Consider the following 14,199-nt stretch of genomic DNA (forward strand, 5'->3'; position numbering starts at 1 on the left):
CTGCAGTGAGCTGTGATCACACCACTGCACTCTAGTCTGGGTGAAAGAGTGAGATTCTCATCTCTTAAAAATAAAAATATTTGAGTTCAGAGAGGAAGTCTCAACTGGGAGATACAAATTTTCAAGTGTTCAGCACACAGATGCCCTTAAGTGTCTGGAGATTATCATCTCCAGAGAATTACTAGTTAGTAAGCCTTGGGACTTTAGGAGATCACCTACAGAGTGAGACATCTGAGGACTGAGTCTTGTGATTTCAGTATTTAGACGCTGTGAAAATGAGGAGGATCCAATACAGAGACTGAGAAGGAGCAGCTCGAGAAACGGAAGGAAAATCCAGAGGCATTGGGGGATCAGAGGCCGCGTGAAGAAAATGTTTTAGGAAGAAGGAATTGTGTTCAATGCTGTGGCCAGTTCAGCCAGGATGAGGGCTGAGAAGTGACCGTTGGGTTTGGCAATGTGGAAGGTGGGCCAGGAGGGGGTCTTTCCCAGGAGTAGGCAATAACAGGGTATGTTGTCTGGACAGAATTTAAAAATAACAATTAACTGACTAAAAATGAGCATTCTTTTTATCCTCACCATGCAGTGGCAATTCTGAACAATGTAAGTGAAAAAAAATCCTTAATTGGTCTAAGTTCTAAACATTGTTGCAGTTGTTATTGGCTTTAAATAACACATGTGAAAGCTTCAAATTAGCACATTTGTGTTACTTTCTCTTAATAAAATGATACCTCGAGAGAATGACCGGCATATAGTCAGCCCTCCAGATGCATACTCAACTACATTTTTTGCTTCTAGAGTCATTTGCAACAGTCTAAAACGGTTTGAGCCCAGTTCACCATCTCCAGCCCCCGTGAGACCATATTCCTACATTTAAACAGATTTGCCATGGACAATGACAGCAGAGAGATGGTCCAAACAAACACAGACCAGCCTGCACAACATAGTAAGACTCCATCTCTACCAAAAAAAAAATTTTAAATTAGCCAGACATGGTGATGCCTGCCTGTAGTCCTGGCTACTAGGGAGGCTGAGGTGGGAGGATTGCTTGAGCACAGGAGTTCAAGCCTGCACTAAGCCATAATGACACCACTGCATTCCAGCCTGGGTGAGTTAATCCACTTTTACACTTCTATAAAGAACTGCCTGAGACTGGTTATTTATGAAGAAAAGGGGTTTAACTGACTCACAGTTCTGCGGGCTGTACAGAAGCACGGCTGGGAGGCCTCAGGAAACTTACAATCATGGAGGAAGGCAAAGGGGAAGCCCACATGTGTTACCATGGTGAAGCAGGAGAGAGAGAGAGAGAGAGAGAAAGAGAGAGAGGGAGAGAAAGCATGAGTGAAGGGGGAATGCCCACACTATTAAACCATCAGATCTTATGAGAACTCACTCACTATCAGGAGAACAGCAAAGAGGAAATCGACCCCCATGAGCCAATCACCCCCAGCCAGGCCCCTCCCCTGACATGTGGGGATTACAATTCAGCATAAGATTTGAGTAGGGACACAGAGTCAAACCATATCAGTGACAGAGTGAAATCCTGTCTCTAAACAAACAAACAGAACTTGAGTTACTTCAATCCTGTCATTTTGTGTAACCAACTGACATTTTTATTTGTGTTTCAAATTTAGGACAGTAAAATAGAGTGCAAACTGCAAGGTGCAATGTTTTGGCTGCATAAGGGCAAATTTTCATCTTGAAATATACTAAATTTGAATAGCTTTGAAATGGAAATTTATTCTTCTTTAGTTGTGTTTAAACTAGACAATGAATCAAGAAAACAAAGTTTATTGCTGACTGTAATCGTGCTGTGTAGAGGAGAGGCTGTTGAAAATGACCTGGATGGGTGTGAAATATGCTAGGGATGTCTTCTTTGGAGGTCATGGGGTAACATCAAACAGAGCAGTTTTGTGAAAGTGGTGGGAAGAGAACACGATAGGGGTTGAGAGAGAATGGAAAAAGAGGAAGAGGAAACAAGGAGCAGAGACAACTCTTTCAAGAAGCTTTGCTGTACAGTGGGTAGCGGGTACTGTGAAATCCACGGAGGGCTTTCAAAAATGTGAGATGCTATTCTGAGCAACACAGCAAGACCTTGTCTCTACAAAAAATAGCCAGGCATGATGGCATTTACCTTTAGTCCCAGCTACTTGAAAGGCTGAGGTGGGAGAATTGCTTGAGCCTAGCAGTTCAAGACCAGCCTGGGCAACATAGCAAAACACTGTCTCTACAAAAATGAAAAATAATAGCTGGGCATGGTGGAACACACCTGAAGTCCTAGCTACTTGGGAGGCTGAAGCAGGAGGATCGCTTCAGCCCAGGAAGTCAAGGATGCAGTGAGTTATGATCATGCCACGGCACTCCAACCTGGGTGACAGAGCAAGATCCTGACTCTGTAAAAAAAAAAAAAAAAAAAAAGTGAGATGCTGTTGTATATTTGTGCTTTGATGGGAGGGAGCCAATAGTGAAGGGAAATGAACAATACAAGAGACAGAAAGGAGATGTACTGGAAGAGTGTCCTTGTTGGGAGGGGATGGCCTCCTAATGACAGTTCAGCTGTGGCTGGGAGAGGGCAGATGCAATTATTGTGCTGGGTTTCGGCACAGCCTGTGGCGACACTATTCTTGGTGCTTCTGCTGGTTCTGTTAGGCTGGAAGCAAGTCACACAACACAGGGGTATGTGGGAGATGACAAGGATTGAAGAGAGAGGAGAAGATATGGAAGGGACCTTCTAGGAGAGAGGGAGGCCAAGTTGACCAGAAAAGTGTAGACAGCTGTGATAGTCAGCGGTTCTGTGCATGGATTTTAGGGAGCACAGCCAGCACTCCCAACACCTGGGATGTAGTCCCAGTTCTACTGCATACCAAGCGCAGCACCTGGGGTGAGTTCCTGAACCGCTATGAGCCTCGATTTCCTCATCTGTTTCATGGTGATGAGAACCCTGATTAATGAATTTTCCTCTGAGAATTAAATCAGTAAACACCATAACACAGGATCTCACTCAAATGAATGCTGCTTTACTTTTCCTTCTCTTTGGTGCATGGGTCTCACAGACATTTGGCATCACTAGAAACTAACCCATTTGTTGCTTCTGGAAACCGGGTCCCTCAGTCCACACTACCTTCCCCAAACCCTCTGCATTGACTTAGAAATATATCCCCTAATGGTCCACAATAGCCATCACCCATCCCTGGTTCCAAAATAACTAGCCATGTAGCCTGCCTCCCTGATCAGGAAGCACTCCTCATTGGGAGAAAAAGATGGCTTAGTCCCATGTGAAGGTCAAAAAATGCCACCTCACCCTACCCTCTCTGACTGCCCGAAATATGATACTGGGCTTGGAGTGAGGTCTAATTCCAGCTCAGCCCTTACTAGTTGTATAATTTAGTCAACCTTGTATGCTCCAGTCCACTGACCAGTGTGTGACCCTGGGTACGTTATTTGCCCTCTAAGCTTTAGTTACTTCCTCTGCAAAATGGGTTAACTAATAGTCACTACTCTTGAAGGATGCTTTGTAGTCACTGTAACGATCACATATAATGTTATAAGTAAGAAGCCTTGTTCTGTCCCTGACACATAGTAATCATAAACGGTAGTCATTTCTTTCTTCAAAAAAATTGAATTAATGCATTTTTCATTGTATTTAAAAAGAAAACACATAATCTAAAATTTGCCACCTTAACCATTTTAAAATGTACAGTTCAGTGGCATTAAGTACATTCACATTGTTGTACAACCAATCTCCGGAACTCTTTTTGTTTTGTAAAACTGTAATTCTATACCAATTAAACAATAATTCTCTATTTTCTAATTCCCCCAGCCTCTGGTAACCATCCTTTTACTTTTTCAGTAAATTTGACTAATATAGGTACCTCATATAAGTGAAATCATACTATACTTTTCTTTTTGTGACTGGATTATTTCACTCAGCATAATATCTCAAAGTTCACTGAAGTTGTAACATATGTTGGAATTTTCTTCCTTTTTAAGACTGAATAATATTCTATTGTATAGACAGACCACATTTTCTTTATCCATTTATCCATCAATGTACACAAGTTGTTTCCACCTCTTGGCTATTATGAAAAATGCTGCTATGAGCATGGGTGTACAAATATCTGTTCAAGATCTTCCTTTCGCTTCTTTGGGTATATACTCAGAAGTAGAATTGTTGGATCATATGGTAATCCTATTTTTAATGTTTTGAGGGACCGCCATACTGTCTTCTGCATCATTTTACACCCCCACCAACAGTGCACAAGGGTTCCAGTTCCCCACACCCTCAACGACTCTTGCTATTTTCTAGTTGTTGTTTGTAGTGGTCATCCAAATGGGTGTGAGATGATACCTTACTGTGGTTTGTTTTTGTTTTTAGATGAAGTCTTGCTCTGTTGCTCAGATTGGAAAGTAGTGGCTCAATCTCAGCTCACTGCAACCTCCGCCTCCCGGGTTCGAGTGATTCTCCTGCCTCAGCCTCCAAGTAGCTGAGACTGCAGGCACACGCCACCACACCCGGTTAATTTTTGTATTTTTAGTAGAGAAGGGGTTCTCTGTGTTGGCCAGGCTGGTCTCGAACTCCTGATCTCAAGTGATCTGCCTGCCTCGGCCTCCCAAAGTGCTAGGATTACAGGTGTGAGCCACTGCACCTGGCCAGTTTCATTTCTTATAGTGAAGAGTGTAAGGAATGCATTCAATTTTATTTTTCTTAATTTTTTTTAAATTTATTTTTATTTTATTTCATTTTATTTATTTATTTTGAGACAGGGTCTTTCTTGTCACCCAGGCTGGAATGCAGTGGCACAGTCTCTGCTCACTGCAACCTCCACCTCCCAGGTTCAAGCGATCCTCCTGCCTTAGCCCGCTTAGTAGCTGGGACCACAGGTGCGAGCCACCAGGCCCAGCTAATTTTTGTATTTTTTGTAGCAATGGGGTTGCACCATGTGGCCCAGACTGGTCTTGAACTCCTGGACTCAAGCGATCTGCCTGCCTAGGCCTTCCAAAGTGCTAGAATTACAGGCGCGAGCCACCGTGCCCAACTTTATTGTGGTTTTGATTTGCATTTCCTGGCTTTCTAGTGGTGTTGAACATTGTTCTATCGGCTTATTGGCTACTTACATATCTTCTTTGTAGAGATATCTTTTCAAATTCTTTGCTCATTTTTAAATTAGGTAATTTGATTCTTTTGTTGCTGTGGAGTGGTGATTTATTCATATATTCTGGATATTAACCCCTTATTTGATATAAGATTTGCAAATATTTTCTCCCATTTCATAGGTTGGCTTTCCACACTATTGACTGTTTTCTTTGCCAGACAGAAGTTTTTAAGTTTGATGTAGTTCCATTTATCTACTTTTCTTTTTGCTGCCCCTGCTTCTGGTGTCATATCCAAGATATCATTACCAAATTCAATGTCATGGAACTTTCCCCTATGCTATCTTTTAGGAGTTTCATAGTTTCAGGTCTGAAGGTTTAAGTCTTTAGGTAGTAGTTAGTATTAATATCATTATCATTATTATTACTACTTCTGCCACCCAGAAATGCCTCCTGCCATTGATGCAGAAAATTAAGAGCTTACTGTCGTACATTTTAACGTAATCAATAGTGACTGTGTTCACTCACATAAATCTCTCTAATATCCTCAGTAGAAGGAATATAAAATAAATAGAAAGACGTGATCCTTTCTCTTAACTAAAGCCTAATCCACGAGATAAAATATTAGTCTTGTGTGTTCTCAATGCCACCTCTTTGCTTCCTTGCAGCCTCTGCTCTTACTGGGGTGCAATCATTCTTTCCATTTGCAGTTGTCATTAATACTTTGCTTGTTTCCAACTGGACTTCCTCCATCACCATGTGTGCAAAATACAAGAGAGAGGTGCCACCACATCTCTAGCAATTAAGGGGACATTTCCCTCAGGCATTCAAGCAAAATGAAAGGGCTCTGGAGAAGACACACACGTTGCAAATGTTGCTAATGCTGTGGTCAACCCTTGCCTTCAGGAAGGGTTACTAACAACAGAGAAGGGTCATCCGCCCCCGCTCAGTGTGTGCAGTCTACAACTTGCCATTGGCAAGGAAAAACTCTTTCAGCTCTTTCAGCTCAGAGCCCCCACTGCCACCAAGCCAGCCCTAGGCACGTCCCCTCTGTTGATTTCTGGAGTCTGCCTGACCAAAGAGACCACAGCTCATGGAGGCCCTAGTTTGTGTGGTTGGAAACCCCAGCCTGTTTTTCCCTCCCATCTGAACTGCAGTTTTAGGCCCTCTCTCTTTCCTGCCCCCTTGGCTGACTGGGGCTTTTCTATGTAGGAGGATGGAGACATTACTTATGTCCTAGACTAGAAACCATGCAGACCTGCATGAATCTGAATCAAGGGAGGAGGCAGCCTTCTGGTCTGGACCAACTCAATAAGCAAAGACTCAGGAAGCAGCACCCGGGGGAAGAGTGCCTGAGTGAGACCGAGCCCCTGGGAGCCCACCTGTAGGGCTTCACAGGTGCATAAGTCTGCTGCTGTGCATATCTTCCCTAAGGGGGAGACCTGAGGAGGGCTGCAGCTGCTCAGAAGCTCTGAAGACACTTCCTCCAGGAATGAGTCTAAGTGCTGGGCATTCCTAAGAACTCAGTGGCCTCACAGGATGCTGTGTTGCCCCTATACAGAGTTTGAATTTTAGCTGCCTAGTAACTCACTGGCCTCCCTCAGAAAACCTCCTTGAAGGAAGGGTTGTCTCTTTCCTATTGACCTAGCACAGTGTGTGCCACCAAAAAAGGAGGCCTTAAGATAAGCAGTCCATTTATCTCTATCCTTTTACTTTCCTCCTCTCCAAATCCTGACTTACCAGTGTATCGTCACTTCCCTGCTAGACCTTAAGCTCTAGGAAGGCAGGGCCTGCTTTGCTCACTGCTGCCCCGCAGCGCCTAGAGAGAGCCTTAGAATCAGGATTTTGTTACATGAAAGAAGGAATGAACAGATAGATGTGTGACCCTGAACCTCTTAGAACCAGCTTGCTATTTCCTAGCTTGGTGGGGACACAAGAACAATTTATGATTCTTACTGCCCTGATGTTAGCCTGACTCCACTCCCCCTCATCAATAAATACCCTCCTCCCTGGCCCCCTTGTCACCCTGACCACCTGGCTTCCTACCTGGAGTGGGAGTGTGGTGTTCAGCCCTGTATTAGTCAAGGTTCTCCAGGGAAACAGAACCAATGGGATGTGAGTATATAAAGAGATACATTTATTTTAAGGAACTGGCTTGTGAAATTGTACAGGCTGTAAGTCTGAAATCTGGAGGGCAGGCCAGCAGCCTGGAGCTCCCAGGAAGGGTGGATGTTGCGGCTAAGTGGAAGGCGATCTGAAAAAGCAGAATTCTCTCTTTCTCAGGGCACTTCAGTCTTTTTCCTTCCCACTGACTGGATGAGATCCCCTCACATTATGAAGGGACATCTGTTTTACTCAAAGTTTACTGCATTAAGTGTTCATCTCATCCAAAATATACCTTCACAGCAACATCCTGATTGATGTTGGACCCAGTAGGTATTATGGCCTAGCCAAGCTGACACATAAACTTACCAACACATCCACCTTGGTGAGCCTCCGGCTAGTCCTGGCTGTAAAGGGCACTCCACTTTTCTCTACGCTTCACCCCAATGTGGGAAGAGCCAAGTGGGCCTCTCATTTTCCTCATTTTTACAAATTTCTTATAGAAACTCCATGAAAATCTGACTCTAGAATTTCTCTGGGGAACACAAACCACCTTTCCTTCAAAGTCTAATGACTGTTTTGTGCATGTTTTATATTAAATATTTGCAGGAACAAAAAGACGCCCTCACATGGTTTATATTAGCTTCTCAAAGGTATCAGTGGAAGTTATTTTGAACAAAGACATTGGGTATTCCATTTCCCTGGGCCCAGCTGGCCTCGCCTACCCTCTCATTTCCTGCCTGTCTTCCAGCAGGTCAGGAAATAGAGAACACGCCATCCTGGGATGCTCCCGAGGCGTGTTCACATCAGATAAGCAGAAGGACTGCAAGGCCCGAAGGGATAATAGGCAGGCATATTCACTCCTTTAACTATTTCCTCAAATTGACGTGGTCACTGCGGAAAGCTTTCCATTGCTGGTGGTGGGTTTGCCGGACACAGAAGCTCATAACATATGTAAAGGAAAGATCAAATGAAACTCATGCAAAAAGTGCCTTGAGGCTTAATGGTTTGCAAAAGTCCCTCTTTACTTCCTTAATCACGGACCATGGTACTTTTCATTCTTAGAACTGGTCTGTGACCCACTCTTTGCTCCAGGGTGTGTGACAGTTGCCTGAGCCTGTTTCCCAGCCTCACCCAGGGTCCCCCTCTCTATTTTAAGAGCTCACATTTTCTCCCTTATGACCATTTCGATTGTTGCCCCAGCTGCCCTCATAACTGTGGGCACTCTGTATGGAAAGCCCACATGGAGAGTTAGCCTCCAAATTTTGTTTTCATCCTTCCAACAAGCTTGGGCATAGATATTTCCTCCCCTCTTATAGGTAAGTAAACTGATTCTGAAAGTTTAGGTCCCTTGGCCACAGCTACCCAAGCAGGCAGGGCCAGGGCAAGATCAGGACTCAGGTTGGCTGATCCCAAAGCCCTCTGGTCTCCGGCACACTGAGGCAGAAGTGGAGTGTGTCCTTCCAGTTCCTCTGTCTCTCTCCTTCTCTGTGAGATGCCTGGTCTCAGGAGCTGGAACTCTCCAGCTTCTCCACTTCTGCCCAACATCACTTTATTTCAGAACAGATTAATAAAGTTATCCATCATGAAGAGTGAATAACTGAGGTTGATGATGTATTCCTTCTCCCCGGGGCAGTAGGGGAGCTTGGCAGTCTTTATTTCTGGCTGAGGCCCAAGAAATGACACTTCTCATCGCCCCAAAACATTACAGTTCTGCATGAACCAGGGGGCTCATATCTAGTAATGAAATTTTGGGTAAAGTCATGTGGCTAGGGGAGGTTTTGTTTAATTTCTGTTTGTGGGAGCACAAAAGAACCTTCCTTTATCCTCTAGGAGGCATCGCTCTGTAGCATGCTTTGCTCATGAACTCGCCTGAGAGCCATTCTCTGGTGGAGAAGCCACTCTGCAGCAGAGGTCAGGGACATATTCTCTTTGAATCTGAGTCAGGAATGCAGTCTCATTAGTTTCTATGTGTCCACAGGGTCTGGCACATCAGAGAGGCTCAAGAAATCCTCGGTGAACTACTCTTGAGTTAATGAATAGGCTTATTTGTTTGTTCATCCAACACAAGGTTGTCGAGTACCTCTGGTATGTTGGCCCCTCTGCAATGTGCTGGGTACACAGGTGAAAAGATAGACATGATTCCTGCCCTGAAAAGATAGACACAAATCAGGGGATGCATAACAGTGTAAGTCTGACATAGGGCAGGTGACCCACCCCTGCCTGGGGCTCAAGGAAGGCTGTGGCAGGGCTCAGTGGATGAAGGGCAAGCAAGGAACTGCAAGAAAAGAGAACATCATGCACAAAGGGCTGGAGGTAGTGGGAGCTGTGTGTTTGAGATACTGCACATGTCTAGATACTGCAGATTCTACATTGTGACCAGAGAATGTTGCAAAGCAGGAGAAGTAAAAGAGGATCCTGGAGAGTTGGGCCAGATCCCAAAAGGTCTTGTCTACTAGTATTTTTCAAACTTGTCTTGACTGCAATCCATGGTAAAAAATATTAATAATAATACATCTTACAGTTACACTCAGGGCACACACCCAGGCATGAATCAACAGTCACAAACAACACGGGCCCTCATCATGCACAAACCACTCTATGGTATCTCTATTCTATTCTACTTTTTAAGTGCTGGTTATTGATTTTACAACTTTCTAATGACCCTGCACACAACTTTGTAAGTCATGGGAGGGAGTCTGGACTTTATCCCAAGGTTAGGAGGGAGCCGTTGATGGGTTTTAAACCGGGGAGTGATGTTGTCTAGCTTCCTTGGTGGGATGACACTGCAGAGGGTGGATTGTGGCCGCTGCAGAGGGTGGATTGTGGTGGATGTGAGGAGGGCCACCCTGGGGCCTGCTGGTTGTTGTGATCCAGTTGAGAGAGGAGCACACCCCAAACACAAGCATTGATGGTAAAAAGTAGATTGATTTTTGAGATTCTTAAAACAGAGAATAGATGGTTGGCTGGAAGCATGAGGTGAGAGGAGGGAGAAGTCAAGTGTAACTCCAGGATTCTGCTTTGGTAATTGCAAGGAAAATGGGCTGTCTGTTGAGATACAGAGCATGGGGAGAGCCCCCTGTGAGGGTGAAGGTACTGAGTTCCATGTTGGGCAGACTGAGTATGAAACATCCAAGAGCCGATGTCCCATGGACTTTGGTACTCAAGAGAGGGAGCTGGGTTTGGTGTGTGGAATTGGGCTGAGCAGCATTCCAGAACTTAGAATAGAGGAGGTATCCTAGAGAGGATATGTGAGAAAAGCAAGGACAGACTTGGGACACTCACAGTCCTTCTCCAGAGTGATCTTTGAATCCGAGTAAGAATCAAGTTATCAACTCCAATGCACTCCAGGCCTCGGATAATATTACTCAGAGGAGGTTAACACAGAACAGGCTTGTGTTTGACCTGATTGTTAAAGAGTGTCTCAAGAAACCTAACCTGAGCCTCCATTATGGCAAATAAACCTCTTCTCCTGGCTGAATACAGGGGAAGCCACATGCAAATTGCTAACCTGGGGGCTGGTTCATTCCTGTGGCTTGGCCATGTACTTCCAATGTTTTCCATCTTGGCTGTTTTTGAACTGAATGTGTTCCTCATGCTGGAGAAAACATGTGTTTGATGTTATTAGAAACCTGAACAATTAAAATATGTTGGAAATTACTAGAAATTGGAGCAGCTGGTATTGAAATATTCTAGTCCTAGGTTTCAATGAGTAAGTTGGCTTCCTTGATAAGCAGTAGTATTAAATTCCAGCCCCCAAATTTGGCAAAGGACTTGGCTGCTATCCAGGATGCGGCCTGAAATAGCAGGTTCTGTCTGTCTCCCTCTCTCTCCCTTCATCTCACTGCCTCTGTTTTCCATTCCTGCCCATCACATCCAAGTATCTTGAGTCAAAACAGAAATGGCATAAAGAAGAAACATATAGATAAAATGCTACTCATTTTTTCAATTGGCCTTTTCCTTATTAGCAAAATATGTTAACTGCAGAAATCTTAGAACATATAAGTTAGCAATAGAAGAAAGTAAAATGATTCATCCATCTCGTAAATGTTTACTTAGTGGCCACTCTGCTCCAGAGACTGTTGAAGGTGCCGGAGACACAATAGTGAACAGAACCAACAGGAATCCCTGTCTATCATGCATATTAGCAATAAGCGCTAAGAAGAGGACAGGGGCATGAACTAGCAGTGGGTTGGTTGTTAACATGGTCACTATGATGAACAGGGAAGGATGCACTGAAAGGTGACTTCTGAAATAAGACTTGCAGGCAGTGGGGGAAGGAGACATGTGGAGAGCTGGAGGAAGAATATTCTGGGCAGAGGGAAGGGCACATGCAATGGTCCTGAGGCTGGAACATACCCCATATGTTGGAGGCACAGCAAGGAAATCAGTGTGGAGGAGCAGAGTGGGGGGTGGGGGAAGGAGAGAATATGGGGATCAGAGAGGAAAGGTGGAGCTGAGGGAAAGAGTATAGAAAGCTTTCTAGATTTGTAAGTAATAAATTTGGCTTTCCCTCCCATTTCCAAATGAGTTTGGGGCCAATGGAAAAACTGATGCACAAGAGTGATTTGCATCTGACCAGGAGCACCCTGGCTGCTGTGCTGATGAGGGACTTCAGGAGGGGGAGGTGAGAGGCAAGGAGATCAACGGGGTCAGCCCAAGACAACCATCACACATGCACACTTACTTCCAATCTTGTTTTTAACACCCGCACATGTATAAATGTGTCAAGCTCTATACACTCTTCTTGAACCTTCATTTTGTACTTGTTTATTCATGAACATCTTTCCATGCCATTAAATATTTGCCTACAGTGTGGTTTCTGGTGCCTAAGACAATTTTGTTTCAGACATTGTATGGCCAGGCAGAAGGATTAAAAATCTAGCCTGTACCTGGTGCTCACCATATTCTAGGCACTGCAGGACTCTTCCTCATAACGCTGAGAAAGGGAATCTCAAGATGCCCATTTTCGGATGAGGGACCAAGGGTAAGGAACTGGCCCAGGTTCATAAAGACTCACAAAGAGCAGAGTCAACATTTATCCCAAGTGCTATATCACCTCTCCTCCTAACCAACTTGCTGTCATTGAATTTTGAATGAGTTTGCAACTTCTCTCTTTTATAGGCATAAAGCATCCCTGTAGCTAAATCTTTGTAAATGTCAATAATTGTTTTCCTAGAACCAATTTCTAGAATGGAATTTCTAAGTCAATTCATTTAAGGTGACAAAGAAATGATATTTGTTTTGTAAATTAAACAATTATGAACAAATTGTTTCAGATGCTTAGAGGAACCACATATTTATTGAACATGATAATTGACAATTGATTTACAAGCAGTAATTACCATTGGTCTGATGGGGTTTTTTTGAAATGTAACTTCCTATTTACATAGTTTCTCCTGAACAAGAACTTGACCGAGCATAAGCAGGCATTTCTCTAGCTCCAGCCCTTGGCTCCATGTGCCCCAAGACAGGTTGGTGGCAGTACCCTACAGCAGACACCCACACCAGATCCCACCCCTCAAAGATTCAGGCAGATGCCTCCTGAATAGCTATGCTGCACCATGACAGTACGCCAGGGCAGAGAGGCATTGTCACATTCTAGATGTCCCTCCGGCCCCCGCCCCAGCTGAGGAATGAAAGGATGGAACAGTATTAGACTTAGACCTTCAAGGACTGCCCCATAGCCACCCCGCCATCCTGGGCAGACGAGCTATGCAATCTCTCAGTAGAAATAAACCCTACCTCTGGGTTTGTTGTAAAAGTTAAAATTTGACAGTCTGTTATGCTAATATTTGGCCTAGATGAGGCTTTCAGCAAACGGTGGCTAATACCATCATCAGCTTCATTCAGATTTACCATCGTGTGTCCTCCCTCCTCTTCTCATGCTTCCCTTCCCCCTCCCAGCCCTCTGCTACCAGAATATGAATATGTGCTAAGAGAAAAGAATGTGCTTATATGAGAGACTTAGAGTAGTCAAATTCATGGAAACAAAGTAGACTGGTGGTTACTAGGGACTGGAGGAGGGCAGAACAGGGAATTCGAGTTTAATAGGTACAATTTCTGTTTTGCAAGATGAAAAAGCTCTGGAGATTGTTTGCACACCAGTGTGGATGTACTTACTACTGGACTGTATACTTACAGGTGGGTAATGCACTAAATTTTATATTATATGCCTTTTACCACAGTTTTTTTTAAGTTAAAAAAAACTTTTGTTCAGGAAATAATGTGCTTACACCACAATATTCTCATTAATCTTGGTGGGTCAAGGCAAGGGTACACTTTATGCTTTCTGGTTATCATTTCCAAAGCTCCTGTACAGTGAGCTGGGCCCCTGCCCTTGTCTCAGACTCTCCTCTTCCACGTCCCTGCCCCATGCAGCCCATGGAAACCACAGCCGGGTGGCAGGGTGAACACATTCCTGGCGGGGTAAGATCTCTTTTAATGAAGTCTTGTTGTGTTTTTTTGTTTGTTTGTTTTTTGTTTAATGTAAATGTAAATCCAAGTCTTCGATATCCCTGTGAAACAGGTATTATGACTTTAGAAAACACAAAACCTTCCCTTGACTCTCTGCCCCTAGCCAGCCTGCTGCATTTCTCCCACCCACACCCTCCACCTTTCAAAAATACTTTACTTTTCGACGTCTCCTCTTCCACCTCGGCTTGCATCTCCCTGTTTTAAAAATCAGGTTTTATTATTATTCAGGTATGGTGAGGCCGACAGATCAGGGAATGACTGCCATTGAAAAGAGTTTGTTACTAACAGCTCCCAAAACAAGGGGGCATGCCACGCCACACAGGGCCACACGGGGGAGCACCAGGGCCAATCCGGGGAAAGGGGGAAGGGGAAAAACATGGCAGGAGCCTTCATTGTGGTTTCCTTGAGAAAGGCGAGGCAGGCTAGGATAGGCTAGTTTGAATTTCTGTGAGCTGGGGCGCGTACGCCCGAGGTTGTCTGGTATCTGCCTTGGAGTGATTGGGGTGGAGGATAGTGGCCGGGAGCGTGAGA

The 14,199-nt window shown here is 44.3% G+C and overlaps 1 protein-coding gene across 2 annotated transcripts in view; it reads left to right on the plus strand.

Moving 5' to 3' along the window:
* Positions 1-14,199, plus strand: part of GPR45 (G protein-coupled receptor 45) — a 53,765-nt gene that overhangs the window by 20,214 nt on the left and 19,352 nt on the right. The window contains exon 2 of one of the 2 annotated variants that reach the window (XM_054476607.2): positions 13,267-13,335. The exons of the other annotated variant lie outside the window; for it this stretch is intronic. The gene's annotated coding sequence lies outside the window, so the exon portion shown is untranslated. The remainder of the gene's footprint in view (positions 1-13,266; positions 13,336-14,199) is intronic. 2 annotated transcript variants of the gene reach the window in all.

The sequence above is a fragment of the Pongo pygmaeus genome, chromosome 12 (genome assembly GCF_028885625.2).
Source record: "Pongo pygmaeus isolate AG05252 chromosome 12, NHGRI_mPonPyg2-v2.0_pri, whole genome shotgun sequence".
Taxonomy (NCBI): domain Eukaryota; kingdom Metazoa; phylum Chordata; class Mammalia; order Primates; family Hominidae; genus Pongo; species Pongo pygmaeus.